Source organism: Colobus angolensis, unplaced genomic scaffold (assembly GCF_000951035.1).
Source record: "Colobus angolensis palliatus isolate OR3802 unplaced genomic scaffold, Cang.pa_1.0 Scaffold113, whole genome shotgun sequence".
NCBI classification, from domain to species: Eukaryota; Metazoa; Chordata; class Mammalia; order Primates; family Cercopithecidae; genus Colobus; species Colobus angolensis.
In genome coordinates this window covers 6,557,307-6,571,418 of record NW_012112364.1, presented here as the reverse complement: position 1 = coordinate 6,571,418, position 14,112 = coordinate 6,557,307, and positions in this window count along the sequence as shown.

Sequence of the window (14,112 nt, the reverse complement as noted above, 5' to 3'; positions counted from 1 at the left end):
TTCAACACAACTTTTTCCCGGCATCAAGAAAATCCTTGTTCCGGCTTTGCCAAGTTTCCCCTGGGAGCAGTCAGCTTCTGAGTGGCAGTCAAGTGGAGCATCTCTGAACTGCTAGTTATTCCGTGCTTCTAGTGTTGTTGTATAGTTCAACTTTGTGGCTGGTTCAGCAAATTTTTTTTTTCTTGTGAATTAGTATACCAAGGAAGATTTTTGAATACCATCTGCTTAAAAGTGGTAGATACAAAAATAAAGAGGAAATTCAGTAGTGTTAGCTTTCTAAGTAAGTGTGAAGTTGTCATATATGCTACCATATTTTTTTTTAAAAAATAATATGAACAGTTTTAATATATAACAATATTATGGTAGTTTGTGTCATGATTTGAAGTACTGAGTTTAAAGTCTTCAGGACTTAATGTTTCATGTGCTACCTGTAATTAGTATGTATAAAATAAAGGAACACCTGTTTTCCTAATAGTTTTATTCTAGTACTATATGTTGTTGGAATTTCCCCCATTTTTGTTTATTTTGTAAATAAATGCATTTTTTTTATTGACGGATGTAGATTTAAAAACACTGATTCACTTGTGTTTTTGCAAAATTAAATTTGCTATTCTTCCTTGAGGTTTTTTTTTTACTTTTCTGTGTAAAATCAGTGCTGAGCACTCAGTGAAAGAGATTGAATATTTTTATCCCTGAAATATCAGTAGTATTAGGGGAGGAATATCTGCTTTAGCTGGAATTGCCATTTAATAAAAATAGGAATTATCAACAAGGATACTGACTGAAACTTTGGCTCTTGTTTTTCAAACACTGGTTGAAATAATACTTTTACAGTTCAGAAACATATTTGTTGAATATTTCAGTAACTTGGTGCTTATATGTAGAGTCTCTAATAATTGTTAAGTAGCAATGTGAATGATTAGTAGTCAATAATTAGTAAAGGGGGGTTAGGTTGATAATTACAACATAGATTCTGAATGAGAAAAAGGACATATACGTGATTGAAATCAAGTAAGTTTTGTGAAAGGATGTGATCACATTATGTTAAAAGCTTTTAAAAAAGAGTTGAGATTTAGTGTCAGATGGTAGTAGTCAGAAATATAATGGGCCACATTATTTTGAAAAAATGGAGGAAGTTTCCTGGGGAGTAAGGTAGTATTTAAGTGTTTTCTGTAGGTGTTCAGAGTTTTGTTACAACATCTAATGTGTTAAAATATATTCCTGAGGTGTCAAGAGGATAGCAGTGATATAAAAAGTCAGACTTCTTATTTTCAAGAATAAGACAGTAAACACCCATATACGTATCTTCTGATTTAGCAATTGTTCATGTTTTCCTGTGTTGGTAGATATTTGTAGGCATGGACTTTTTGGGGGGATGGCAAACTACTTCAAAGTAAGTAGCAGGCTTGATGTTATTTCTCCCCTAAATGTTTCAACACATACCTCCTAAAAACAACATTTTTAGGTTAATTTCGTACCAGTGAAGATTCATTTCCTGAAATCAAAGAGTCCACCTCTTAAGTTATGTAGCCCAGTATGGAAATATTTCATTCTAAGCAAATCATATGATTCAATGAATTGGGAGTAATCTTATACTTTACAAGAACATTTTGTTTCCAGCAGCTTTCATTACTGAATTTTAAAAATTAAAATCATTTTTCTCTATTCACTTTACATGTTTTTCTAGTGGTGTAAAATGAAGTATGTCTACTGTTTCCTAAGTGAGTATCCACCAGTTAATTTATGTACTGTTACTCTGGGGAAATAATGCAAAAAATGCAGGTAAAAGTTATAGTGTAATGTTTAAAATCTGGATTTTTCTAAATATCAAAAGCTGAGATGAACCTGGGCAGTTGTAGTGAGACCTCGTCTCTACAAAAAATAAAAAAAAAAATTAAAAAAAATATATATCAAAAGTAGTGTCTTCTGTGTGTTGTGAAAGCATTTTGAATTTGTTTTTGTTTCCTTGATTATGGAATAGCAATATTAATGATTGAAATTTGAAGCTTGTAAGACAGTGTTTAAAGGCTTACCACAAAACTGTTGTTTTCTGATTTTATTTGACCTTTTTTTCTGTAAAACTGTTTGGAATATAGATATCTCTAAGGGTTCCTCTTTGTTGAAACTTACTATTTGATTACACTTTTTTTTTACCTGATGAAATCAACAGTGTATGTGTTTTTTCTATTTTATGACATTTTGTTTTCCTTTTGAATAACAGAAGTCTATTAAATTTCCAGATTGAGGATAGTGAAATTCTTAATGTTATATATAGCCAGAGTTTATACATACACATTAAACAAAATCTTTTTCAAGAAAATTTTATGGCTTCAGTTACCATTGTCACTATCAGTTCCCTCCTCTGCAAAAGATACTGTATTTTCAAAAGAATTTTGTCAGAATTGTTCTTTTTAAATTTGTCTTTCTCATTTAATCAGATGAACATTAAAAGAGATGGTGTTCTGCTTGTACACATAAATAAAATTTCCGTTCTGTCTTGTGGAATATAAATCACTCAAATTTCACGTGAGGTAGTTGAGTCTCAAGAATAGAATGAGAATTAAGTAGGATTAAGTGGAAGTGTACTTTGAACACATTTCGTTTTAGATTTTCTTCATATTTTAATATAAATTTAGTCAATAAGACAAATTATTCATTAAATACGAGGTCCTTCATTGTGTTGATAGTAATATAAGTGGACCTTGTATTTGTTAAATGCTCTGTATAAGTATTTTGTTAATGGTGTTGAAGACTTTGAAATAGATACCTTAATCTAAATTTTATCTTTTTATTTTTATCTATTTCACTGTCTAAATTTTTATCTAAAATTTTTTCTAGCTCTTTATTACACCAAGACAACTTCACATTTTTATTTATATATTGTACATCTCATGTAAGGAATTACGCATATATAAGCTAGTGTCACATTCATTCATTATGTTTTGTGTTTTCTCTCTGACTGGATCTCTGATACATTCTTTCCTGTTCTAGCTGCTTTTATGCAAAAGGGCATTATATGTTTGTCAATCAACCAGGCTTATGTGAATGTTTAGAAGAATTATGTAAATATATAATCCTGTGCCTATTCCCTTTGCCATGTTTGGAATACAAATTATTTACATTATTATCTTTATGCTTATTTAAATAATTTACTTTTTGCACATTATTTGTATTATTTCTTATGTGAAAATTGAGAAACATCTTAGTATACATTTCGTGGTTAATTTTTCCTCAGGATATTTTTACATTATTAGATAATGTAAATCAGTATTAAGTTTCAGACAGTATGTTGCCTGGTGTTTTTATGTATTGAGAAAAAGTACACTAAATTCTACGTAGTCATTCTGTATGACTTTTAGTAATTTCTGACCTTTTTAGTGTTAGAGGCAATAATAGAACTTGCTTAGTGGTTACTCAGTGTATGTTAATTCTTTGAGTTGACTAGAAAATAATGTTCCCAGATTTGAATGCTTTACACGTTAGGGTAACTTTGGAGTGAAAAGTCCAGGTAACTGAAAATGGTAATAGGAGTAATTGTCTAGAAAACTGTTCTTAGACATACAAGATTTATGAGGTGCCATGTCATTCAGAATTTCACTATATCCATTAAATCATCGTAACAACATGTATCAAGGGGATCTACTGTGTATTAGTCAGTTTTCTAAGGCTTAAGATACAACAGTGGAAAAGAATTCGTCCTCTAAATTAAGGGGCAGCAGCCACAGACATCCTTCTGAAGTTAGTAGTTCTCACACTTCAGCATGCATTAGAATCACCTGGGAGGCTCAACACAGATCTCTGGACTTCATTTCAGAGTGGTCTGTAGGTCTCTGATGGACCCAAAGAACGTGCATTTCTAGTAAGTTCCTACGTGATGACGCCGCTTCTGTTTGTAGCAACCCTTTTGAGCATCTGTTTTCAGATACTGTGCCTCGAAAGAGGCTATTTTGGTTGTGATTTTTGTTGTTACTATAGTTGACTGTCCCAGTACATTGTAGATTGGATAAGATCCCTGACAGTCAAAACACCCTCAGACATTTACAGCTATTGCCAGTTGATAAGCACTACAAAAGTCCATTATTTCTGACTGGGAAACATAGTAGCTAGTGAGTGTTATTTAATGCATAAATTCATTTATCATACATTTTTAAACTAGGATTTTAAAAGCTAGTTAATTCAAATGAAGAGGATATATGGAGACGTGTACGCTGAAGATTTTGTGAAGCAAGTTTACTCTTAACAGATTCTCAGCATACCAGTATGAGATGAAATAATGTAATTGTTTTTGTATCAGTATATTTGGACATGCTTCTGGCTGCTGGATGAAGGTGCTAGAAAACTGTCCTGTCTTTGCTTACCCTCCTGGTGAACATGAATAGAATGATACAGTTTGGTGGATTAAAATCAAGGCCTTACCTTCTCTTTGGTGTAAGCTTGTTTTGGTTTTCTAGCTTGAAGATAAAAGATTTGATAAGTGTATTTCCTAAGATCATCAGTATATATATTAAAACATTTTCTTCGTAGCTTCAGATGTGTGTGTGTGATCAAGGCCCTCTCAAAATTATGCAGCGCAATAAAAAATTAAATTGGTTCATAATGAGAGCATGTATTTGCTGTATTGACAGTTGTTTGTTCCAAAAAATTGTGACTGTACCAGTGCAAAGAAACAGTCACCTGATTTCAAGCCTTTAATATCCCAAAAAGTAGAGGCTATAACATTGACTTTGATGTGTGTTTGTTAAGAATATCTACAAGTAGGAAATACTTAAGTATAGAGATTTGTTTCTAATTGTAGTCTGGATATCACCTGGGGACTCTCTTACTCTGCTTCCCAAAAACCACCCTAAAATAGAATTTGGTATCTTCTCAGTTTTCCACATTAGTCAACCATTTTGAGATTTTTGTAACCGTAAATGGGTTTGGCTCTGAGAAGGTGCAGTCAGTGTTATCTTTTAACATTGCACCAACCACATCCCTCCCCCATTTTTTCTGTTCAGAGTCAGATTCCTTGCTCCATGGAGGCCCAGGTCTATGACATTAGGCTGCCTCTACCCCAGGGTGGCTTATTAACCTATTTTCCAACTGAGGAGTTCTCGGGCAGCCTAATGAGAGTAAAACTTTTTTTTAATCTCTTCTTAAAAAAATTATGTTGATACTAGATTTTTTCACACAGTTTTTCCTGTTATGTATTACTAATTGTCTTCAGTCAAGAAATGATTATTTTTAACTCCTGTGACACCAAAATGAGTTATATCTCTACAAAAATCAGTGTTTAACTTTTGTTCTTGGTACATGAAGACAGAAAAAAAATGTAAAAAACCTGCTTTGAGTTTTTGCTTTGTGTCATCTTATACATTACTGAAGTCTTCTGATTGGAATGTGGTTGCCTCCCCCACCTGCATGCATATTTAACAGCTCTAGCATTACCTTACTGGGCAGCCATAGAACTTTAGATGATATTTGATCTGTTGCTAATATAGATTTATGCATGATGATTAACTGGGAGAACAAGACGACTACTTTTTTTGTTTCTTGGCTGTGTATTGTGCTACTTTGCCCTTTATCTGGAGCCATTAAATTAAAAAAAAAGTTAATGGAAGATGGGAAGTTTGTGGAAAATGCTCCAAGTTTTAGGGCTGGGAAGTACGATGTAGAAAAGGTGTGTTTACATTCTTAGTTTCTGCTTTGCAATATTACGTGCTATGTTCTGCTGTTTGTGCTACAGGTATTAAAGTCACCTGAAGTATAGGGGTTCATGTCATGAACTTTTTGACATATGAATGAAATATTCTGTAGGTTGGTTGAAAATATGGATCTCACAGTTTGAATTATTTTGGAATTACTTGAATAATGTAGAAGACTACCCTATCACAGCCAGTTTCTATTTATTTTCTGTAGGTCATAAACATAGCATAGATACACATGTTAAATAATTTATCAGTGCTTGAAACCCTCTTAGTTACATACTGACTTCCTACAGTTTGCTATGTAGACTGTAGTTTCTTGCAGTCTGAACACTGGGAACCAGCCGTGAGCACAGCGGAGCAGTCCTTTGCCCCGATGGCGTTTGTGTAATAGAGTGACAGATAATATCTTACCGTGTAGCAGTAAAGGCAGCAGAGAAAATGACGGCTACTCTTTTAGTTAAGGGCCTAGAAAATAGCTATCTTAGGAGACAAAGGGGAAAAGATTTTGATTTAGTTTGTGCTCCTTGAATTGAGTTGTGCTGAAGTAAGCGGCCGCAGTTCTGCCTGAAGCTGAACCGTCCTAGTAGTAGTGGCCTTTGGCTGTTGAGTCCTTGGAATGGGATAGTGAGATGAGGAACTGAAGTTTTTATTGTAACTGACTTCAATTCAGTTATTGATAGAGTATACTTGGAACGACTTGATTATATTAATCTAATTTTATATCTTTGATTTTATGTAATCTAAATACAGATAAGTATTTTTGAGGAAAATTTTGCATCTGAACTAGATTTGCAGACTTACGAAGAAAAGCATGTAAAATTTCTCAACTTTTAAATGTGGCATATGCCGAAGTGATAATATTTTGGCTACGTTGGGTTCAATAAAATAGATAATTAAGCTAATTTCACCGGTTGCTTTTTTCCCTCCTTTAATATGGCTTCTAGGAAGTTTAATACTTCACATGTGATTTGAAATATTTTTCTTGGCTTTGATCTTAGAAGAGTAATTTAGTCACATTTTAATTTTTTCCTTTCAATGATTGTAATCTCTGAATCCCATTACATAGGCTGTAATTATGTAATTTATTGTTATCTTTTTTTTTTTCTTTTTTTTTTTTTTTGAGACGGAGTCTCGCTCTGTCGCCCAGACTGGAGTGCAGTGGCCGGATCTCAGCTCACTGCAAGCTCCGCCTCCCGGGTTTACGCCATTCTCCTGCCTCAGCCTCCGGAGTAGCTGGGACTACAGGCGCCCGCCACCTCGCCCGGCTAATTTTTTTTGTATTTTTTAGTAGAGACGGGGTTTCACCGTGTTAGCCAGGATGGTCTCGATCTCCTGACCTCGTGATCCGCCCGTCTCGGCCTCCCAAAGTGCTGGGATTACAGGCTTGAGCCACCACGCGCGGCTATTGTTATCTTTTAAAATGAATAATGTAAGGTTGAAATTGAAAGTTTAAGTGTATATTTATAGTTAAGTGTCAGTGTGAGATTAGTTTCCTGAGCATAATTACTTGGTGTTTGCTGTCCTGCAGGGAAGGAGTTTGAGCACCAAGTTCTCAGGAAAGAAACAGTACACATTAAGTTTTACACCCCTTTCACTGTTACTTTCCTTTTGTGTTTGCTATCACCCGGATACTATCCATAACATTTTTAAGCAAATGTTTTAAGTCCTGAAAAAGTTTGGTCATACAAGATTTCTCTTAAAACATTTGTGTGAGGTTATCTTGTTTATGTATTTATTTTATTCCTTGTAGAATATCCATCTGCCATTTAGTAATTCATCTTAATTTCCTAGCAAGTCCTTGTTAGATATTTGCTTGGTGAATGAATAACACCAACTGTAGAACAGACACATTGTTTACCAATGAGGATGCCAAAATGAACAAAATATGGTCCTTTTCTCTTTAAGATTTGAAGTTTAATGGGTATAGGTAGAGTTGTAAGGAAACTGACCAAGTTGTCATAATAAAGGGCATAGACAAGTTCTTTGAAAACCCAGACACAAATAGTTCACTTATTTTGGGGAGCCTGGGAAGATTTCACTAAGGTGATAGCGTTTGAGCAGGTCCTGAAGGTGAGTAGATACTTGACAGTTGTAGGCTGGAGCATTGTGGGGTGGCAACATGATGTGGTCACAGGCTGGTGAGGCACTAAGCCATCTAAGGGGAGGGAGCTAAGACTGGTAGCAGAGAAGTAAAGTTGAAATAAGATTATGGTTGATCACAGTTAAGGAGTTTAGACCTTTATTTACCTTTTAGGTGACTGCGAGTAAGGATAAGCCCCATTATTACAACTTAAAATAATTATGTTAAGTGTAAGAGTGACTGGACTGGAAACAGTGTTCTGGAACAGACCACATAGATCATGGATCCAGCCCCAGCCTCCCTACATCGAATTTGAAAGGATCTTTGGTGTCAGGATGGTTCAGATTCCAGATAAGAATAATTCAGAGGTATAGCGAATTTAGCTGTTTCCAATGTATTGGGAGGGCGGGGGAAGGAGATGCGAAGTGTCCTAGGGGTTTCTGGTTTGAATAATGGGTTGAGGATACTATGAACCGAGACGCCAAAGGTAAGTGTGTTCAGGGTCGATGGTGAGGTGATTGATGTAGCTGCTAGAGGGAGAGGAGGGCATAATCTATTTGATTTTTGAATGTTTTGGTTTTGAGTGCTTTTAGGTGGTTTGTCGGGGTTTTTAAAACTGTGGAAAATCTGCCTGGTAAATATATTATCTCTCAAGGACCTATCATCTGTCACCAAAGATGACTATGATACCTTCCTAACTCATCCTGTTTTTACTTTTGCTCTTGCAACTTATTCTCCACAAAATGCGTCATTCTAAAACAAGACTTGGCCAGGTGGGTGCAGTGACACGCTGTAATCTGAGCACTTTGGGAGGTCAAGGTGGGTGGATCGCTTGAACTCAAAAGTTGAGACTAGCCTGGGCAAGATGGCAAAACCCCATCTCTACTAAAAGGGTAGCTAGGCGTGGTGACACAAGCCTGTGGTTCCAGCTACTCGGGAGGCTGAGACAGGAGAATGACTTGAACCCAGGAGGTGGAGGTTGCAGCGAGCTGAGATCGCACCACTGCACTCCAGCCTGGGCAATAGTCAGACCTTGTCTCAAAAGTAAACAAATAAACAAAACGTGACTCAGATTCTGCTTCCTTTTCTTTTCCAAACAGTAGTTTCCCATCTGAATTAAATTACAACTGCATGGTAGACCACAGAACTTTATCTGATTTGGTCCGCCTTTCCAACCTCATCTACCTCCATCCCTCCCCGCTTGCTCACTAAACTCTAAGGTGGTTCCTCTGTCTCGCAGATATTTTTGTAGGTCTCTCTTTCTTTTTTGAGATGGAGTGTTGTCTCTCACTCAGTCTAGGGTGCAGTGGTGCCATCTCGGCTCACTGCAACATCCGCCTCCCAGGTTCAAGTGATTCTCCTGCTTCAGCCTCCTGAGTAGCTGGGACTACAGGCACCTGCCACTATGCCCGGCTAATATTTGTATTTTTGTAGGGACAAGGTTTCACCATGTTGGCCAGGTTGGTCTTGAACTCCTAACCTCAAGTGATTCGCCCACCTCAGGCAATGATCCACCACGCCTGGCCTTTGTAAATCTCTTGTAAGTGCCTTTCTCAGAACAGTTTCACATCAGCTCTTTTCATTCATGTTGTTTTATCAATATATTTATTTGCTTGTACCTACTTTGTCTTTTGTCTTTTTTCCTTTTTTTTTTTTTTTTTTGAGATGGAGTCTCGCTCTGTCGCCCAGGCTGGAGTGCAGTGGCCGGATGCAAGCTCCACCTCCCGGGTTTACACCATTCTCCTGCCTCAGCCTCCCAAGTAGCTGGGACTACAGGCGCCCGCCACCTCGCCCGGCTAGTTTTTAGTATATTTTTTGGTAGAAACGGGGTTTCACCTTGTTAGCCAGGATGGTCTCAATCTCCTGACCTCGTGATCTGCCCGTCTCGGCCTCCCAAAGTGCTGGGATTACAGGCTTGAGCCACCGCGCCCTGCCTGTCTTTTTTCAAGACAAGGTCTCGCTGTGTCACTCAGACTGGAGTGCAGTGGTGTAATCATAGTTCACCACAGCCTCAAACTCCTAGGCCCAAGTGATCGTCCGACCTCAGTATTAGGGCCCACAGGTGCGTGCCACCATGCCTAGCTACTTTTTAAAAAAAGTTATAGAGACAGGGTCTCACTGTGTTGCCCAGGCTGGTCTCAAACTCCTTGCCTCAAACAATCCTCCTGCCTTGGCCTCCCAAAGTGCTGGGATTACACGTGTTAGCCACTGTGCCCAGGAATGCCTACTTTTCCCCCCCATCTTTATCAGTGTTCACACAGTGTTTGACATTTGGTGTTGAACTGATCTGAGAAAATTTTCAGGAGGAAAAATGGAGTCATGGTGTGGATTTAGGAGTAGAGTTTTTAGTACCAATTAAAGTGTTTGGATGAGTATCACAGATTGTTTATTCGTTCAGTAAATTTTTATTGAACATTTTTGACTCAGTCTGTGCATATAATAGTGAAGAAAATAGACATTATCCCTACCTTCTTTGAGGTTGAAGTCTAGCAGGTGGCAAAAGAAAAATTGGGAGAAGAAAGTGCATAAAGAAATTCTTAGACAACTCCATTATACTAAAGGGTCAGAGCAAGAATAGCCAGCAGGGAGGACGAGTAAATAGTCCAGCTGTTAATAGACATTGGTAGAATATGTACCCTGCCTAGAAAGGAAAGAGAAGAAAGTTGGGATGGATAGATAGGAGTTCAGATATGCTACTGTGGACCAGCGAGTGGAACAGGCTGGCGGAATGGGAAAAGACTTGTCTTCAACAATCAATATAAAATTTAGAACTAAAATCACGGTGTGTGTTCTTTGTATTGATTGGCTATACCAAATACAATGGCGTCAGGTCTTGGTGGAAACCCAAGCAGAAAGAAGACCAGAGGACCTGGAAGTGAGTTTAAAACGTCTACCTGAGGCTTCTCCAGGAAAGTAGACTTTTTCTAATTGAGTTTTAAATGAAGGCTACTGGTTTTATAAGTTTCTGTATTTTTTCTCTCATGCCTTTTTTCCTTTGTTACACATTGAAGAAAAAAAACAGAACCAACACAAATGGGACAGGTTCACTGCTAGGAGCAACTCATCAGGAAATGATCAGAAGGGTCTTCTAGCAAAATACAACAACTAGAACTCATTGTTGATGTGATTATCCATATATAGTTTCTATAGGTGATCATTATATATACTTCTTCAGACATTGATGGTCTAGTTAATTCTTCCAGTAATTGAACTTTAAGATGACAGTGTGGCTAAGATTTGCAAAAGAAATAATTCAGTAAAAATTGTATGTGATGAAGGGGACACCTAATCCTCTCAGGTTTTGATACACTGGATATATTGTACCAACATAGATTGGAAAACTCTTCTACAAATTCTGGGAGGAGAAAAAGATGTAATTAATAGTTTGAGACTTGGTATTTCATGTTAGTAGTCCCTGTGTATGAGTGGATAGTTTCTCAGGCGCTGTGAGGAGTTCTGAAGAGTTACCGGCTTCCCTCCGCCCCGTCCTTTTTTCAGCTGCGTGCCTCCTTTGTCATGGTCTTTGCCCCGTATTTATCACGTTCAGCCGGATGGGTTATAGGAATTTAAAACACTGCTTGTGAAATCGACATTGCTTTTTTGGATTGCTTTTACAATCCAATCCAATTTCAATTGGATTTCAAATGTTTTCTAAGAACAGACCAGAAAACATTTTTCTTAGTTATATGGTAGACATTGCTCAGTTCTTGCATTTTGATTTTAGTCTCCGATTGTGAAATATGTCAGTTATATTCTTTTCAGCATCCTGGGCTCTCTATTTTATAGTAAGTACAAGTTAGGAAGAATGGGAATGCCACCAAGTCTGGGGACCTGACCTCTGCAAGAAGCATTGTTTTTTCTTCTCTTCTTGACAAGAGATGATGAAAACTTGGGATTATGTGTAATTCAGCATATGCAAAGGGTTTTTAAAATGTTCAAGTTGACATTATGATACAATTTTGGTTAATAATCACCTTGTAGTAGTATATATAGTCTTAAGTACTTTTGGAGCATAAATAAATGGAATCAACTCTAGTTTCCCCAAACTCGTTTTTTTTCTATATAGCTAATCTAGTATGAAATATACATTCGATCACATACAGTTTTCATGTGTGTTTTCCCCGTATTCAGTGTCTTTCCCATTTCCTTAATTTTGCCTACTCATTATCATCCTGTTTTTATTTTGTTTTTGTCTTCACTCTAGGCTTCCCTCTGGAGGCCTGCCTTCTCCTCCTCCAGTCTGAACTGGCTGCTGTCTAGAGCAGCTGGAGCAGAACTGTGCCCTTCAGACCTCAGTGCTTCTCTGGGTTGGATGTGCTCCTGGCTGGATTAACATTAAATGAGCACTTGACAGCTCATGTTGACAGTTGACTATAAGTTTTCTGTTTGTTCTTTAATAGTTATTTTCCTTTGGCTAGTGCACACGCTGACACATAAAATAGCCTGGGTGCTAGTGTGGGAATACTACAATGAGTTTCTTTTTTTCTTTTTTAAGAGTTTATCGCATCATTAAAAGTAACATATATTAAAATGCTAATTTAATGTGAATCTTTCTTTGATGCTATATAAACTAATAAGCAAACACTATTTGGTCAACAAAATGAATGGTTTCTAAACAATCCATAGAGTCCATAAATGAATTGCAAGAGATTATGTCATTGTTGTATTTGTGAAGGGCCTGGATTGCTTGAGCTGAGTTAGTAGATGCTCAAGTCGTAGATTAGGAATAACTGATTCTACAGTAGGTCTGGGTGGCGTGGAATATAAGCTCCGTCCAGCAAGGATTTTCTCCATGGAAGATAAACGCAGCCAGTGTCGGGTAGATATGAGGTGCTCCTGTCTTCCAGCAACTCCAAACAACTGCTAAACGTTAGAAGACAGCACATTAATTATGAAGCAATGCAGAAAAGATCTAAGGGGGAAAGAAAAGGATGATCAGCATCAATAATGGTAGTAGCACTTTTAATAGCTTGAGACTTGTCTTACATATGCATGAATTGAGAGGCAGGCGGAAGGAGAAATTCGAAAATACACAGTACAAAATAAGTGTTGGAATCTTGTTCTCAATAAAGCATGCATCTTGTTTTGATCGGCTTTTAGAGCATCGTGTGACAGGAGGGTATCTAGTATCCCATTATCTGTAGGAATCACCTGCTATGTGTACAGTTCAGTAGTAGTGCTAGGTACACTTTGGTACCTTGACAGATTACACATGAAACCTGTTGCCCAATGTCAGTGTGTTACGGGGAGTTTGGCAAAGAGAAATGCACGTAAGATACAATAATTGGGAAGGATTTTCATAGAATGCTCTTGTTTGGAGGTGGGAGGATTTAGATGACCATTCAGAACAAAAGGGGGAACTAGTGTCTATCTTAGTGAGTGTGTCCAGAGATTTGGGGAGGTAGAAATACCTAGGTATCAACTTCAAATGAGCTGTACCTGTTTTGGGGAGTAGATATGATCAGAGTTGGCCACTGTGAGCAAAGGCTGACAGTTTTATAAATGTGCAGAGAGCTGGTAGGAACCCAAAACGAGCCTGGAAAACAAATCTGGAATCTTACTCTGTGATAAAGACTCATTAAAAAAATCAGGAGATTTTTGGCAAGAGAACGACAGTAGTCAGATTGCTATTTCAGATGCCTAGTGATTGGCAGCAGGATGCATTGGATGGCCTTAACTGCAGGAAGCGAGAGCAGTTGAGATGTGGGATAGTGGGATGGAGAGGAAGGGCAGAAATCAAGACGTGGGTTGGTTATGATACAGTCACAACTGGGTGGTCAACTTAATATAGGGGATTTATGTGGAAGAAAGAAGGCAAGGGTGACAGGTTTGAAACAACCAAATGACATTTATTTTGGTGCTGCTGAGAAGAGGAGGAGAAAGGGCAGATGGAAGGGTTGGGGCCCTGTGCCATCTAGAAAGTGGGTTCAGCACAGGAAATCCTGATGCTCGGGGAAAAGATCTTGGCTAGAGAATTGTCAGTAAAGTAAGCAGCAATTGATAAACGAAAATATGAGACACAAAACGTTTGCCAGTGTCCAATGTATATAGGTTAGGGGGCTGAGATGCCCTCTGTACATCCACAGAGAGTGATTTCGGTGTCCCCTGCAGGGCTTGGTGACTTTGAGTCTTGTGCTGGAATACATGGAAACCGTTGAAGCTCCATAGAACACTGCAGTTGCATTGATGAGTTACAGAAACGCACATCCCAAAGAAATGGACATGTAACATAGACTAAAGATGGCATTATTTTTTAATACTGATTTAAATTTTTTGAGTTGGAGTTCTACTCTGTTGCCCAGGCTGGAGTGCAGTGGCACGATTTCGGCTCACCACAACCTCTGC